Source organism: Catharus ustulatus, chromosome 14 (assembly GCF_009819885.2).
Source record: "Catharus ustulatus isolate bCatUst1 chromosome 14, bCatUst1.pri.v2, whole genome shotgun sequence".
Taxonomy (NCBI): domain Eukaryota; kingdom Metazoa; phylum Chordata; class Aves; order Passeriformes; family Turdidae; genus Catharus; species Catharus ustulatus.
The window spans coordinates 1721136-1738381 of record NC_046234.1 but is presented as its reverse complement, the minus strand read 5'-3'; the positions used below and the strand labels follow the sequence as shown (position 1 = coordinate 1738381).

Genomic DNA, 17246 nt, shown 5'->3' with positions numbered 1-17246 from the left:
TTGCAAAATAGAGATGGTGCAGTAAGCATAATGGTTTCATATACATTTACTCATGGTTTTTAAAATTACTTTTGTGGCTAGATAGTAGAATCATCCTGCTTTTTATTCCATATGTATATTTATATTTGGCTGTCCACAAGAACTATATTATCCTATCTCTGGATAGGAAGTGCACAGAATCTCCTGCCGGCTTTGCCTACACTGGCTGTGCTACACCCTCACAGAGCAAGTCTTGTTACCTGCTGCCCATGTTTGCATTAAACTTCCTAGAAATATAAGAGCAATTTTATGGATGCAAAGAAGAGTGGTTTTGATACATTCCATGTTTACAACTCTAATTGGGATTAATAAAGAAAAGACATAGCCTACATACACGCACGCACAAAAGGTACAGTGCCAGAGTATTGCTTGAAATTAAATAAGTTTTGTTCATGTAACAAAATTAATTCAAAAGTAACCTAGAATCCACATTCAAAGGCATGTAAGAGCTGAAATCATTGTGAATCCAGAACCACTTTCTGAGAGCTGAAATACGAAGTTACTTTAGGTACGGCAACAAATATCTATATTTACAGTCCTTTTAGTTTGAAACTTGGCTTATCACGTATTTGCCTGGACAAGAAACAGTCTTACATTGATTGATTGTGTACAGCATCTCTGACATCGTCTGTCTAAGAAATAAGCATTCAATTTTCCTCCTCCTTCCTCTTTATCTGCACTGTCAGATCAGCGTTTGTAATGGTACAAAAGGAAGTATGCTATGAATAGTCCAACTTCCATTACACTGATGCCCAGCAATGCAGGGGTGGATTTCGCTTTATCATGGGAGAGTCACTGTAATTGTCTCAGAGCTTCAGTGTCTCTGTGTCTGACATGTCAAAACCCAGGGACAACCTACTAATTTCTTGTTGAAAGCAGCCACAGTCTCTAGAGCTTGAAAAGATACACAAGCTCCTTTCTTTTATGCTAACGCACCTGACAAATGCCAAATGCTCTCACCTCTTGATGAAATCGCAAATAAATAGGTTTTGTGGATGCTCAGCGCTCTCAAGTGTTTTTTTTTAAAGACAGAGACCACAGTGTTTTATCTGGGCTGCGTTTTGGGGGGTTTCTAGGCACCCACCTGTGACTCTGCCACATGCATCCTGTTGACAGTGAGCAAGTTGCTTAGTCCACATCCGCATTCGCTTCTTCATCTCAAAATGGAGCCCACAGCTTTTTGTATCTGATATGTCTGTAGTGAATTCCTGAGTATTGGTAATGTGTTCAGGTTTTATGGTGATGGTTATTTTAACAAAAATGTCTTGAATAATATTTGGATCCTTAAGGTGTTCATATGAAATTGTTTATGTTTCATCTGTCCTGACTCCACATCCAGACAACATCTAGGTCCTTCCCAGCATTTAGTCTTGTGTCCCTGAGATAGAAACTCAGAGCATCTGTTGGAGCCCAACCATGATGTGTGGTGTGTGTGGGTGCACCATGTGGGTGCCTATGGGTGCACATCTGCCCTACATCTGTAAGATGAGATGCTGTGGCAGGCAACATAGTTTGTCTTCTATTGAAGCTTCTCAATTAAGTTTGAGGCAGCTTAGCAGCTATTATTCCCAGCCTAGTGGATCTGGAGCAGTCCTGGGGTAGTTCTGTGAAGGCTGTGGGTTCTGCCTACGTGGTTGACTTCAGCAGCAACATGATAAGCAGCAGCTTGTAGCACTATCACACACTCCCACGCTGAGGGTGACTAGAACATGCAATTGTCTTCCTTGTTTCCTAATCTAGTAGTACATGATTTTATAGCCCTTGGATCCTGCACTGATCCCAGACAGGCATACAGGTCTCACACACTGAGAGGAAAGGAGGAAACCCTGAGAAATGCTAAATGTCTAGAACTTAAGCAGAGTTGCTGGTGACTCTTGATTCTCAGGATCGCATCTGAGATGTATGATGTGCATGTATGATATATGCACTCCTTCTGTCCTTAAAGAAGAATTTTTATTTTGGATGAATGGCATTGGCCAGCCAAAGATACTGTCTAAACACACGTTACATGCTCTTTACTGTGATTGATGATTATCATCACTTGACATGAAGGGATGGTACCATGATTGTGCTAAGGTTGATTTATTGTTCGGATCCACATCAGCCTCAAGGCATGAGATTTAGAGAAACAAGATGCCAGTCATAGCTCCAAAGCAGTCACGAGCTGCTTCTTCTTTACAAGGCAATATATAACATTTTGATCCAATAGGAAGTTGCTATTTTGTTTTTCGAACCTATCACTTTTACTTAATTTTACCGCATTGCATATACTCTTATCCAGTGAATTACTGTTGCACGCACACACGTATGCTTTTGTTATGCCTCTATTATAACACTCAAACTTCTAGCATAGCCTAAACAATTCCATTATTACACTATAAAATTCTTTACTATCTTACCTTATACAGTTTCTTATTTACAGTGATTTCAAGAAAATAAGCTGCAACTTTTTGATTAAAATTTTGGTCCGAACCTGGAAATGTGGCTTACACTCAGGAGCGGCCAATATATGAACAAATTTATTAATTTTGCCAACCCGGAAGTGCAAGCCGTGAGAGCCGCAGAGCCCCAGTAACCACGGAACTGCGCCGACCCCACCATCCCTCACATCACCTGCCGCAGCCCCGCCCGGCCCACGCCCGGGGCCATGCCTTGCTGCGGGCACACCAAGGCCCCATGTCCCTGCCCACTGCGGCTCTGCCGAGCTCCCAGCCCTTGGCGCAGTGCCGCACTCACCCCACGCACGGTACGGCCGCAGACACCGGCGGGTCTGGGCTCCGCACTCCCTGCCACTGCTGTGCAGCACACGGGGCAGCAGCACCTCCACCCGCAGGGCCCCTCCAGGCGGCTCTGCCACGCTTGCAGCCCCAAAAATTGGTGAGCTGGGGCTCTGCACTCCCGACCGCTGCTGTGCAGTGCGCAGGGCAGGGCACCGGCCCGGCCGGCGAGCAGCAGGGCCCGCCCAGTTCCGGGGCACCCCCACCATCGAGGCAGACCAGCGTGGCGCTTGGCAGGGCTCCACTACTCAACAGGAAACTTTCCCGCCTGCGGCCCCCGCTGCCTCCGACAGCCTGGGGCAGGAGGTCCCCAGCCCGCCCAGCACTGCTGCCCTTGCCCCCCCGGACCATGCCCTCCCCTCACCTGGGTGAGACCAGAGCCTGCAGGTTTAATAGAAGTGAGTGATTTTTCTCTGTATTTTTTTTTTAGTTTTTAGGCTGTGTTTAAAGGCTACCCTCATCTGTGAAAAATGTTTGCAAATTGAGCACCTGCCAGTAAACCCCGCAATGGCTCGACTGTTACTAATTCGTTACTGTGTTGCACACGGGTCCTCGCTGCGAACAAAAGTGCAGCTTATAATCAGGTGCCGCTTATGTATGGCCAAAGACCTAAACGTTGCTGATACCCGGAGGTGTGGCTTATAATCAGGTGTGGCTTTTAATTGTGAAATTACTGTACTTAAGGCATATTCTTACAACTATGGAAACATAAGTTTTTAATTTTTCTGCTTAATGTCTGTGTACTTCCATTTTTAGATCAATCCAGGCTTCTTCCAAGGCTGAAAACCAAACCCTTCAGTGTCTGTGAAGTTTTTACCTTTCTGTTTCTCGCAATTGATTTCTGCAGTTTTGGGGCTGTTAATTTTAGCTCTTTATTTCCACAGCAAGACCTTTTGGCATCTTTGTGGAACAAGAGCAGGGTCCTGAATTAGCACAGCTCCATGACAGTGTATAACTGAAGGAAGGAAATAGTTTCCCTGGTAGGTACTTTTACTGTAAGCAGCATAGGGAGATTTGCTGAGATTCATTGAGGAGTAGAGGCTATAAGAAGTTGTGGTGTACTGTAGCTTCCCAGCAGAAGACAAGAGTATGGAAGCTTCAGGGGAAACAGAGAACCTGTTTAATTCTCAACATGCTTACTGTTCCTCCAGGATGAGCAAAGCAGTAAATATCAAGCAAAGGATGTTGATTTATATGTGCAGCAATTGTTGGAATAAAAATCAGTTCAGACCCCAGTGACTCTTGTCAGCCCATGTTATGGCTATAGAGATCTAAATTCACAGCAAGTAAATACAACTGAAAATTCAGGGTACCCATCAGATTGTAACTCCAAATGGATTCTTCTCCTTTGCAGAATTGGCTGGAAAGTTTCCACAGGAGGAGAGAGGCCTCAGGAGAGCAGGACCTGTGGAATTGTGCTGTGTGGGAAGCTGTATCCGCAGCCCTGAGATGCTGCTGGCATTTTATTTGTTGTTAAGTAACACAATAATCTATTGCCGAGAAAACAAAATGAGAACTCTGTATCAGAGTGTAGATGTCAGACAAGCATTAATAAAACAATAAATGAAATCAATAATTTATATATGGTTGGTTTTACTTTTTGGGTGGGTTGTTTTTGTCTTTTTTTTTAAACACTAGCAGAAGGATATTGCCACTCAAACTGAACTGGAGTGAAATTACTTCTACTATAGATAAAATATATTCAGATGAGCAGCATGCTTTCCTCGCAAAGCTAACTGCAGTCCCAATTAACACTTCTCAAAACTGAATTTATTTTTTTCCTTCTGCTTCCTAATGAGGTTTTTTCCTCCCTGCTGTCTTGATACAAAGCTTTATGCCATATGAGTGTGTTCATATGGTGCTTGAGTGCGTTATCTGACCTTGATTGGTGTTTTGGGAGCCAGTTAAATAGATTACATAGAGGTTACCTTGACAACTGTCTTTGCTGATTTAGCAATGCAGTTCATTCTTGGGCACAAGACTCTCAGCAACTGTGGAATTCCACTGACTTCATATTAATCATTAACACAATGTTCTGGAGAGGCTCTGCCGAGCTAGCAATAAGGACTGTATTGAAATTTTTTTTTTTTTTGTGGGTAAATGTTATAGACCAAGATATGTTTACCGTATGAAATGTTGTTCACAGTCATAAAATGAAAATATATGTTCCTGTTTACTTTTTCTCTCTCTTCTAGTTTCAACAATAATATCAGAATAATAAATCTCCTATCATGTCCGATGGGAAAAGATGGTCTTTTAAATGAAACTCTTTCCTTACCATTGATCTTACACCATTCCTTCTTTTAGGTCTGGGCTGTAACCTCGCAGGCATGACAGATAGTTAAATTCAGTGCACAAAAGCTTATAAGCCTGGAATCTGATCTCTATCAACTTCAAGGAGATTGCTTCTGATTTACATTAGTCTTACATATCCTGGAGCTTTTCAAAAGATGTTGGTAGACAAGACAGGGAGTTTCAAGACTGTTGTCCAGAATTGTTTACAATAGCTTAAATATTAAAACTCTTGTGTGATCAGAGCTTTGGGCTTTGCCTTTAAAATTATGTAATATTTTTACTTTTAAGTCACCAGCTCAATCAGGATTTTGCAGGAGGATGCCAAGATTCCAGGGCTGTATTTTATTGCAAAAGGCTGGAAACCTTGTGGAAATTAGCGAGTTTTTTTATGAATCAAATATAAAAATGAATAATGTAGTCAGAACAGGGGCCACACCATGGTTTTTTTTCTAGTATAATATTCAGTGTATCTTGTAATGTCTTGTCCATTGTCTCCATTTTCCATCTGCAGCGTGGTACAGCAAATTTAACTGGTTTTTTTGGGTTGAAATTGCCTAATTGCATTATACAAAATGCCATGTAAATAAAAAAAGCATAAATAAAAAAAGTCATTTGTACTTCCTGAAACAGTTGTTTGCAAACTCAGAAAAACAGAATTAATCATGATGTCTTCAAGTCCCAGTTGTGAGTTACTGTTACAGTTTGAGAAATATTTTCTTTCAACTGAAATTATACTAAAGAATAATTTCCCCCAGATTTGTTCTTCCATTCTTTGAGAATTTGCTGCTGGCCCAGTACCCCAGGCATGAGCCATGTTTTATGTTTGGGGTGAGGACAGTGCACACACGGCTGGACCTGTGGCCAGTGCAGCTACTGAGGAGTTTTCTAGGTATTTTCTGCAGAGACTACTAGACATAATTGGAACTTTTTTCTTGAGCAGTGTCTGGGTATGGGCTCATACACTGTTTACAGCCTTTTCCTCACTTCAACACAGAGGACTCCACATACCCACACAAAAGAGGAGGTTCTGTCTAAAGAGATTTCAAACTTTTTGGAGGCAGGTGTCTACAGTCATTCATGGATGTCTTAGTAAGACTTGATATTTGCCTTTGCACTCCTGATTTTGTGTCCCCAGTGCTGCCTTGGCATGCTGACAGCATTGAGACAAACATCAGAGGCATAAGTAGAATAGTCAGTAGAAACTGGATTGTGTAGCTGAGTTACTGTACCCAAATAGGACTCTTCCCTGCTCCCCTCCAACACAGCTCTTCTGAATGCCCAATGTCGGATTTCTTAGCGTAAAAATACACAGGTCTGCAGCTAGAGCCTAATTTTGGACGTGCACAAAAGTTCCTCTGACACACTATACTTAGATTTATTTTTGCTAGTGCAAGATCAGAATCAGTCTGAAGCAGGCTGGTGGGGCTTCCTGGACACCACCCAGAAGAATATTCAAATCCTTTACTGCAAGAGTGAGTGGAATTGCTTACAGATTGCTTAAAAGGAAAGAAGAAGAACTTTGTTTCTAGAGATTTTAATCTGTCACTTTAAAAGACAGTGATTATTTCCAATTCATGCTCTCGGGTGTTTCACAATTGGCCGGGTTGATTGTTTTGGAGGCCTGTAACCCTGCAAGAATTCAAAAATAGCACATTTTGGGGCTTCTAGTTTTGAGATACAGGGCATAGCTGATGGAGATTTCCTTGACACAATTTCTTTAATTTCATATCCAATTGGTTTGACTGTTGAGCACAGTGATGCTCAGCTGCCAGCCACCTGATTATGTGGTGCTGGAGTAGGAGAAGGAGATGGAATTGCCAAAACGTAAATAGAGATAGGGTTGGTTTAGGGGTTTTTGTTGCAACTAAGAAAGTTTCTTTTATCAAAGGAGCCTGCAAGCATGAAACAATTTAACTTCTGCATTTTGTACTAATAGAGTTTCCAGCTATCTATGACTCATTTTAAAATACAAGGGTCAACGAAAGTCTTATTTTAGAAAAAGATCCATTGCAGATTGCTTTTAGCCCTACGTAATTTTTACACCCATATACTCATTCCTGCAAGCTGTGACCTTATGTGATCAGAATCCAACCCATTTCTCTCATTTACCCTTCTGTCACTGCAGGAAATAAGGGAAATATTTCTGTCTCTCATGATAAATAAATATTCCCCTTGTTCATATATGAATGTCCTGTGTAAACCCAGTGGTCCTGTGTACTGATAACTGCCACATTTCAGCATTCATAGGGAAAAAGTGGTTTTATAACTATCAAATTTCCATGGGTAGGAATTTTAAGAAAATGTAATTTGATGCCAAGTATCTATGCATATCAAAGTTTAATGACTAGTCAAGACAAACATCCATGGTAACATCTGGGATATATTTATGCTTTAGCCATTTAACCAATCTGGTCAGAAGTTTCAAATCAGTGTCTATCTGAGCCTGAGAAAATTTTTCAAAGATCATTAGATATAGTTTGAGGTCTATAGACCTGAGAGCAATGGCTGTTTAAAGCCTTTAAATTTATGCAGAAGAACAAAAAAGCAGAAACATTCACAGACTCAGATAATGAAAGAGTTACTCATGGATTATCAGGAGGATATTTTAACAAGATATTGTAGAAACATTAAATTATGAATAGCAGCCACTGTTCAGAAGATATGGTCAAAACTATCAATATTGAAGTTATGCAAAGAGTGAAATAGGGCTTTCTCCAGGCTGATGAGGCAAATGGCTCTGGAACCTATTAATTCTTTCCCCAGAGAATACTCCTGTGGTATTGATGCCTGGTGCCTGATGAGCTTTGGATTAGAACAAAAAGCATGTTTAGATGCTGGTGCTTGAAGCTGCTCTAACTTACGCTTTGGGACTGTCTAGCAATTAGGTTGGGATCAGGGGATTTCAAAAGTCACCTTTGCACCTCCTGTTTTGAGCTGCAGTCTGCTTTTTTATCTTGTATCACAGATCATAGCAGGGGATGGGATTGGAGCAGTAATTTACTGTATTACTTTTCCCTACACACCAATAAATAGAAAACATTTTGTATTTTTAACAGATTTATTCTTTTGAAATAACTCCAGAATTTAGGATTTGTACAATATTTGTCTGGGAGGAAAAAACCTTTGCAGACTTTTGTTGTTATATATGTTTTTCTAAAAGATCCTTAATGGAACCAGATAGTTGCACCTGTATGTCATCATTCAATGTAAGGGTAAAGTTGTCAACAGACTGCAGGGAGATGAGCACTCTGGTATCCTTCATATTGAAGTAAGATATATGTGTGTTATTTCCTTACTTGTCACCTGGAAGGTTTCCCCTGAGTACTGCCAAGTCATACAGTTAACTCTGCTGAATTCCCCACAAGTCTGCACTTCTGATTTTCTAAGATAGTGATTCCAGGCCCAGACCAGCTTCAATATTAAGTAACACCAGGTACAGGTAACTAGAAACCTTGTGCATGTTTATGCACAACAAAGGCTTTATTAAAGCAAGACAGAGCACTAACTTAGAATATAGAATGATTTCTCCATTTTCACTTTATTTCTCCTTTTCTCAGAGGGTGGGGAAATGGGAAAAAACAACCTCTCAGGTCAAGGTTGAAGACTTTGTAGTGCAGAACAACAAAGCTTGACTGTGATAATCTACAGAGCACCTGCCCTGAGGATAAACAAACAGTTCACATTTTTGTGCTTTCAAGTATGGTATGAGCAAAACAGCAAAAGCAAAAAATTCTTTTGAACCTTTTAGGAAAGGAAAAATGGAAATCTTAAGAACAAACAAAGTTATTTTATATCCTGTGATGGATTTTTTTAACAGAAGCTGCAGCAGGCAAATCAAATTGATCAAAACCAACTGTGTCATAAACCACGATTGGATCCAAGACAAGAAGGTGTTCTCCCAGTTTATACCAACTCAGTCTTGAGCTTTTGTCTTCCATGCCCTGTACCTTGCTGATGGCAGAAACACAATACTTGCCTCGTGCACCACACCTGAGTTTAGTCCCTTAAGCAGGGTGATTTTTCCAAAAAGTTTTCCTAGTTGCTGCGCTTTAATATTCTTTCCATGTACGCCAGAACATTCCAGCACCTCTTATTCTTTAAACCCTGATTAATCACATTTTTAGACTCTGCTGTTTTAAAGCCTTCTCCTAGCTAATAGAATTTTCCTAACTAACACACCTATCACATGGTCCATGCTGATCATCCCACGGACATGCATGCAGGTTTTTCCTCCCTCTGTTGCATTTCTGTTGTTCAAATATGGTGTTGATGAGACTCAGAAATCTTGCATGATCTATTTTCTGTGCATGATCCACTCTCTAGCCTTTGTAAAAATGCTATTTGGGATAGTCAAGGAAACTGTTTCCCTTTCAAGTCTTGGACTTTGGTCTCCTAGCACAAACACTGAGAAAATGGGCTTCTGATAACTTTGATTTTACTTCAGATAATATTCCAAATTATACAGAAACGCAAAACAACTGACGAGACCATTGACAGACTGCACTGGGAACCATTAACCAAGAGTACACGGTTAAGCAGAGATATTAAGCTGTGTGTTGCTGAAACATTGACTAAGTGAAAGGGAACACAAACCTCAGGATTTCATATCAGGCTGAACAACAACAACTGAGTCCAACAAACAATACACTTGGATTTCTGCAGGACAGACTTTGTCCTGTTTAGGGGACTGGTTGACAGAGTCCCTTGGGAGCACTCCTGAAGGGGAGTCCAGGAGAGCTGGACATACTTTAAGAAGGAAATCATAAAAGCACAGGAGCAGACTGTCCCCATATATAAAAAGACTAGTCAGTGAGGAAGACTGTCCCAGCTGCAGAGAGAGATTTGGCTGTAACTCAGGAACAAAAGGAGAGTTTATGACCTTTGGAAGAAGGGGCATGCAACTCAGCAAGACTACAGAAATGTCATGGGACATTATGCAGGGAGAAAGTTAGAAGGGCCAAAGCTTCAACATCATTTCCCACAGCATTTTTCTGTGAAACTGGGTGCTCGTGCCTCAGATGGGTGCACTGGTCACTGGGTAAGAAACTGTCTGGATGGCCAGGCCCAGAGAATGGTGGGGAATGGAGTTACATCCAGCTGGGGTTGCCACCAGTGGCGTGCACCGTGGCTCAGCACTGGGGCCAGTTCTCTTATCACATCTTGATTAATGATCTGAACAAGGAGACTGAGGGCATCCTTAGAGGTGGATGGCCTCAAGCTGGATGGGAGGAAGGACCAAGGCAGTGACTGTTGCCTTGTACTGGGCACTGGTCAGGTCACATCTCAAATCCTCTGTTCACTTCTGTGTCCCTCATGACGAGAAATACATTGAGGGGCTGGAATGTGTTCAGAGAAGGGAACAGAGCTAAGGAAGAGTCTGGAGCACACGTATGATGAGGAGCAGCTGAGAGAGCTGGGGGTGTTTAGCCTGGAGAAACAGAGACTCAGGGGGAACCTTATTACTTTCTACAGCTGCCTGAAAGGAGGTTGTAGTCAGGTGGGGGACAGTCTCTTTTCCCAAGTAACAAGCAATAGGACAAGAGGAATTTGCCTCAAGTTGTGCCAGAGGAGCTTTAGAGTGGAGATAGGGAAAATTCCTTTACTGAAAGGATTGTGAAGCACTGGAACAGGCTGCCCGGAAAAGTGGTTACCATCCCTGAAGGTATTTAGAAGATGTGTCAATGGCACTTAGGGGCATGGTTTAGTGGTAGATTTGGCAGTGTTGAGTTAACTGTTAGACTTGGTGATCTTCGAGGTCTTTTCCATACAAAAAGATTCTATAGTTCTAGGCTTGCTGGTGTCCTGAAAGCTGTTACTGACTATAGCCGAACTCCATCTTGATCCCACTGAAAATCCGTAACAAAATTCCTACTTATTTCCATTGCTGAGCTATCCTTGGAATTGATGCCTTATCCTGGTCTTAGAAAAGTAAGAGCCAGACATGGTTAAGGGATAAGGTGCTTTACCTCAGTATTTTAATAAGGATCCTTATTGGTGCACCTCTTCGCCAAGGTAGAATGCGCCACAGTGCAGACACATGGTAGATTGTGTGTACAATTTACAGACCTTACAGACTAGTATATATAACAAGGATGCCCGAATGGAAGGTCTGGATGAATGGTGTTATATTCCCCCATCCGTGGAATTCCCCCCTGGATGGGCCAAATCTCTAGTTTACAGGATATATTCTGAGGAAGACCTTGCTTTCCCAAGTTAGTGTAGGGTTTTCCAGCCTCCTACAATGAGGCCTTTAGGATATTTAGTCTCCTGGCTTAACAAAATACTAGGACTATGCTAAGTTATCAGACTTAAGGAATTACAACTACGCATGCTAAGAATACCAAGGATACATAAAACTTATATAAAAGGTATATAAAAGAAAAGGCAAAAAATCATCTTGGCATCAGAATAATAGAAACATTTATATGCAAATAAAGTGTGTGTGTATGTTTATGATTCTCGTCTGGGTTCTGTTTTCTGTAGAATCAAAGTCCCATTTCCCATTTCATGATGAATCTAAGTCTTCACTTCTGTTAGCACCACAGAGAAATGTCTGACAAGACAGATGTCTGCAGCCACCAGAAGCCTTAAATTGAACACCTAAAAATAGAAATCTGCAGAATTTATAAATATTTTTGCAAATCAACCTTTTATAACTACCCTCCTTTTGCAGCAGTGGTAGTTAGCATTGAAATCCAAGTATATTTCAGCAAAAGAGAAAGCTGACCAAGCAGCCCAAAAAATTCTGCAGAGTTCTGCAAATTGCAGGAGGCCCAGGGAAGGAAATCACTGCATGCCAATTTTTCCCACTGATTTCTATTGTCTCTTTTTATCATATGTAACACTAGGAATGCAGTGAGGAACGTTGTTTCTTCTGCACAATTCTTACCTAGCTAATAGCCTGATTATGTTATATGACTTTGTATTCTCATTCAACATAATTTACTCTTCAGTTAGAAAATATGACTGTCCCCAGAGAAACATCCTTTATTCTCTTCATTCACAAATTAATTTGAAGAAGGATCGACCAGTATGTAGAAAGCCTGTATTGGATCTCCAAAGATCTCTTCCTATTCAGGTTTGCTTTCTGCGACTGGAGACTACTCTTGATAGTTATTTGGAATGAAATATTGTTCATCCCCTTAACAAAGAGATAGTTGGTTCCATTCAGTACTTCCATGATTTTCCGACAGTGTTAATATAGTGTGTATGCAAACCACACCAGCTATTTCTTACCATCATGTAGTTTCTCTGACCATGGGCTGGGCTTCTCTTTTATCAGAGGGGTTCTGTTTACCTGGCATCTCTTTTTGTTCTTTTGTATCTTTCTCTGTGCAGTCATTTCCTACACTGCCTGAGAAAATATGATTGTATGAAGAGGAAGAACTGCAGAATTTCCCTGCAACGGTTCCTTCAGCTTTTCTTCCAAAGGCTTGCTCCTGTCTCTCTATCTGAAACCTGAGGCTGGTACTCCCTTCTCCACTTCCCTGGCTCCAGCATGTGGACATTGCTATGGAGCCCATCAACAAATCACTGTGGATGATTTCCATTTATATCTCATGTCTCAGGATACTTCCTCGCTGGGACTTCTCTCCTCTCTTGTGCATCCCATAACCCACTTCTTCACATTGCTACTGGAACAATCTGTGCCAGGTAGGAACAAATTCAGGGGACACTTTTAAGAAGGAAGTCACTCAACCCAAGTAATTTCACCTTCCAAAAGAGACCTGATTAATAGATCTCTTAAAATTGATCTCTACCAGCAAGACTTTGCCAGGAAAATCAAACCTGTAAAAGTTTCTTGATAATGATTGAATACTGTGTATAAAATCTTGTACTGCTAACCAGACTTCTCTAATTATATAAACCATCCTGCAGAAGATTTCTTTGGCTGATATAAATTGTGCCAACTCATGTGATTTCCTTTTAAAGCTATTTTGGCAAAATGCTGCCTATGCAATGCTTTGTAGGCTAAAAGGATCCCTTAAGGAGGACTTTTATGGACCAGGTGAATTTTTCTATTGGCCTGCTATGAATATCTCTGAAAATCTAACTTGGGTAATAATAAAACCTTTGGCTTAGCTGCAGGAGTGGAACACGAAAAGAGGAAAGCAAGAGACACTCGTATTGTAGCCAAAAAATTCCTTGAAAGATCTCAGTATGCCCAGTCCCAATACTTAGCTAAGTAGCTAAGTATATCCACTGGCACCAGAGGATGTGAGCATTGACAGCATGTATTCTTTTTCTGCTGGGTGTTGAAGTCATCATGGACAAGACATACTAGGTATTTTCTTACGCTTATGCAGCCCATTGAAAATGCTGAGCCAGATGCACAGATCCTTTAGATTAATGCCTGTCTTAGGTTGCAATACAAGATGTAACCAAAAGTATGTATTCTATCAACATCTGTTAAAAACAGATGGGACAATGTTCTTTATCTCTTCAATGACCTATCTCCTCCCTCCAGGGAGATATCTTCTGTTAATGGGCCATTGAGTCCCACTGCATGACTGATAAAAGTCCATCATCCCATTGTGAGATGCTCGACCCAGGGGGAGGAGCCAAGCATTTCAACCTGGATACAATCTGAGATTTGGAATACCACAAGGAGCCTTTTTTCACTGGATTCCCAGAGAAAGACCTGACCTTTCTACTCCACCACTGGACCTTCAGGGGAAAACTACACCCTTTTACAGGATCACTACTTCGACAGAACCGCATCTGTCACTGCAGGAGGATGCAGCCACCATTTAATGGGACTGCTACCAACACTCTGACTGACAGGCTGTCAGGTTGTATTCTTACTCTGTCAGTGTTTTTGTACTACTGCATTTTATTTTAATTTCCCTATTAAATTGTAGTTCTGACTTGGGATCTCCCACTGGTTTGCTTTCAAATCAGCACAATGCCAATGCACCTCTTTACACCAGCTGACAGTCTAGCCCATAACGAACTACATGCTATTTATTATTTTATTTTGTTTGCTAGAATGACAGTGGAAATGACAGTGATACACAGGTCAATTCAATTCTGCTGACATAGCCTTAAGGAGCTTTATGTTTAGGGTTTTTTCCCCCTCTCCCAAGAGAATCTCCGTTACAGTTTTATATCTGGTAAGGTTTATTAAGCAAGCTGAGCATATTAACAGTCTCATAAGCTTATTATTTTTTGTATCTCTTTGTTTCTTTAGCTTTATGAATCATCATGGTACTTGAAGTTGCTAATATGAGAAATGCAAAAATAAATAATCATTATTATCAAGTGCTTTCATAAAATGATATGTAGGATTAAATCCTTATTAAAACAGCATTATTGGTCATGATTATTATTATTATTACGTATTAATTAGTCATACCAAGATAGTGCAGCTTTCAGAATTATCTTTATCAAAGTCAGTTAAATATGAAGGTTTCAAATTGCAATAGATTTAGTGGTTTAGGACATGGTATCAGGATTATAGATAATATTATTTATTCTGTTCAGTATTTGCAAAGAGCTGATGATGTACTTAGTGCTGTCCATATACTTTAAGAAAGAGAAATTATATAGTTGCATTAGAGTAGGGGGTTTTTTTTCTGAAATCCAGGAGTTGAGTGTTGTATATGGCTCTGCTGCTTCCTGTGTCTGTTAATTTTCGTACTTTGTCATTTATTTAATCTTTCTCTGACTCAGTGTATTGATGTGCATAAAGAACATTCCATTAATTAATCTGTGTACAGCATTTTGAATTATAGGTACCACATAAGAGTGGAGCATTTTTTCCCATACCTGAGAAGAAACTGCAGCTGACATGGATCGCCATGTCTTTAAACTCTTCATAGATGTGGTGCCTGCTTTGTTAATGTAACTGTGAGGTGATGTGATGGGCAGATTGTGTACAGCACACTTCCCTCTTTTTCTTTTATCTGAAGTGATGCTATTACTCCTGCCTTTTGATCGAGTAACCTAGCAGAGACATGGGATAAGAAAAGACTGACAAATAAAATATTGTTTTGGCAGGTGTTGTGAGATGGTACTATTATATAAAGTCTTCCAAGCTCTTTTTATGTGAGCAAATGTTCAGTCTTCGGAAGACACAATGTGTTTGAAAATTTTCTTTTGCAAGGTCTTGGATAGAGAAGGTCAAATAAATAATTCATCTTGTTACCTCAGTCTGTGGATGGACTTGTTCTGGAGATGGATACTCTCCAACAGGCAGTAGTACTTGGCTAAATTCCTGAGCAAAGCCATTGCCCTCTTGCTGCCATCTTTTTTTCAGGTCTAATTTTGCTTGTTGCCTCCTCTCTTTATGTCATGCCTCAAATTTAGCATCCCAGGCTTTTCAGGGGCAAGACTTTGTGTGAGATACAGAAATCCAACTTAGGTACTGATTCTCCCTGCAATGCTGGACCAAGTGGGAAAGTTAAAAATTACAGTCCCAGGAGCCACCATATTGAAAGGAGAACTGGTGGGTGAGACAGGAGCAAGATGCCTATTTAAAATGGGTATCAGTGGAACAATAGGTTGGCATCTGATGTTGGTTAGGAAAAAATCCTACACACTTAAGTGTAACAGTAGCAAAGTGATTTTTTTGCAAATCTCTGGAATTAATAATTGCAGCTATTTGAGAAGAAAAACAGTATCATTCATGCTGAAATATATTCTCTCCCCTCCCACAGGGAAGCCTGTGTAGGTGTGGAGCTGCAGTCTGGGAAATTAAAAAATGCAAATTAAAAAATGCAAATGTAAAAGAGAGGCATTGCTTGCTGCAGTGCTCCAAGGGTTTGCTTGAATAGCAACAAATTAAAGAAATGCTATGTAATCAAAGTTTATATCAAGCCTATGAAAGAAAATCAGCATTATCTCTAAATATAGTAATAGTACTCTGCTCCTGATCTTTATATTGTGCACACATTACCAGTAAATTACAAAGATACTGCATTATGGGTTTCAACAAGTCCTTGAAGAAAATGCACATTACCCTTTTATATGCCACTTTATTCTGTTGTATTAAAACACGATGATTAGGAAGGAAAATGTAGTTGGACTACTTATTTTTTCCAACTCAGTTCATTCAGGTTTCTACACTCCATTTCCCTTTGCTGTCACTACCAACAAGGGCTTCCCACCTGGAGCTTTTTGCTGCCAGTGGTAGTACAGGTCAATCAGATAAACTGCATGGATTGTATAGAAGTTTAGATAGTAGATTGTTCTGTCTTCCAAATCCCCTCCCAATTTATCCATATATAACACTATTCACCTGCTTTTCTCAGTTTCACATCTACTCCATTTGTGGTCTGTTTGCAACATTTCCCACAAAAGGCCAACACAGCCCATCTAGGGAAAATAAATGCATATGCAAATATTATCTTTTCAGTGTTTCAAGATAAGCATAGTGCAGTGAGAAAGAAGGTGAGCAACATGGCCACTTAGGAACTTCCCAGCACAGGGTACAGAATGGCAATATCCAAATGGATTAACAGCACAGAGTGGGCAGTGTAGCTGAGGAAAAGGAGAGAGAATCAGGCAAATGGTGCATCCTAGCAACATCAGGTAACCTGTGGTCTCCGAGGCAATATGTAACTGGTTTTGAGAGGGATGAGATCATTGCCAACTAAAATGAAAAATAATCTGTGATGGAAACTCATATTTATTTGACTGGTAATTACAATCACTCTCTCCAGTAGAACTCAGGATATGTTGGCCATAACTAAGAAGAGAGGCCCAGCCATAAACCACATAGCTGGGAGTTTCAGCAAAGGTAAGAAAACCCTCTTGAATTTTGCTTCATCTGTTTAAAAAAATTTGTATTGCTTTGTGCTGTGATGATTTTATAAGTTTCATTATTTTTTTGTGATTCTTGGTCAGCAAACTCACTGGAGCCAGAGATTTGCCCATGACAATATCTGGGCTTCTGCAGAGATTGGGTGTAAGGTAAAATAGAAATGGAAGGTTGTAGAGTCTTCTTTCCTCAAATGTTACAGGGGAAGCTTGCAACCACAGCAAGGTGCAGAGCCTGGAAGTTGTGGAAAGTAGAGCAGTTGTCTAAAAGCAACACAGGCTTTACACAAATGCTTGTGACCAGAGAATTCAGATTCTTTTGGCTCTAAATGTGCCTGCAGCCTGAGCTCTACACAGAATACAGCTCTGTGGATT

The 17246-nt window shown here is 40.6% G+C and overlaps 1 long non-coding RNA gene across 3 annotated transcripts in view; it reads left to right on the top strand.

Annotated features, from left to right (window-relative positions):
- The window catches only part of LOC117003063, a 137686-nt gene extending 120832 nt beyond the window's left edge, over window positions 1–16854 (top strand). The window contains exons 4-5 of one of the 3 annotated variants that reach the window (XR_004419450.1): window positions 12450–12764; window positions 13579–13619. This is a non-coding gene — a long non-coding RNA (uncharacterized LOC117003063). Of the gene's footprint in view, window positions 1–12449; window positions 12765–13578; window positions 13620–16774 lie in introns of those variants that run through there. The other 2 variants (XR_004419451.1, XR_004419452.1) reach the window with 2 other exon arrangements.
- Window positions 16855–17246: the final 392 nt, after the last annotated feature.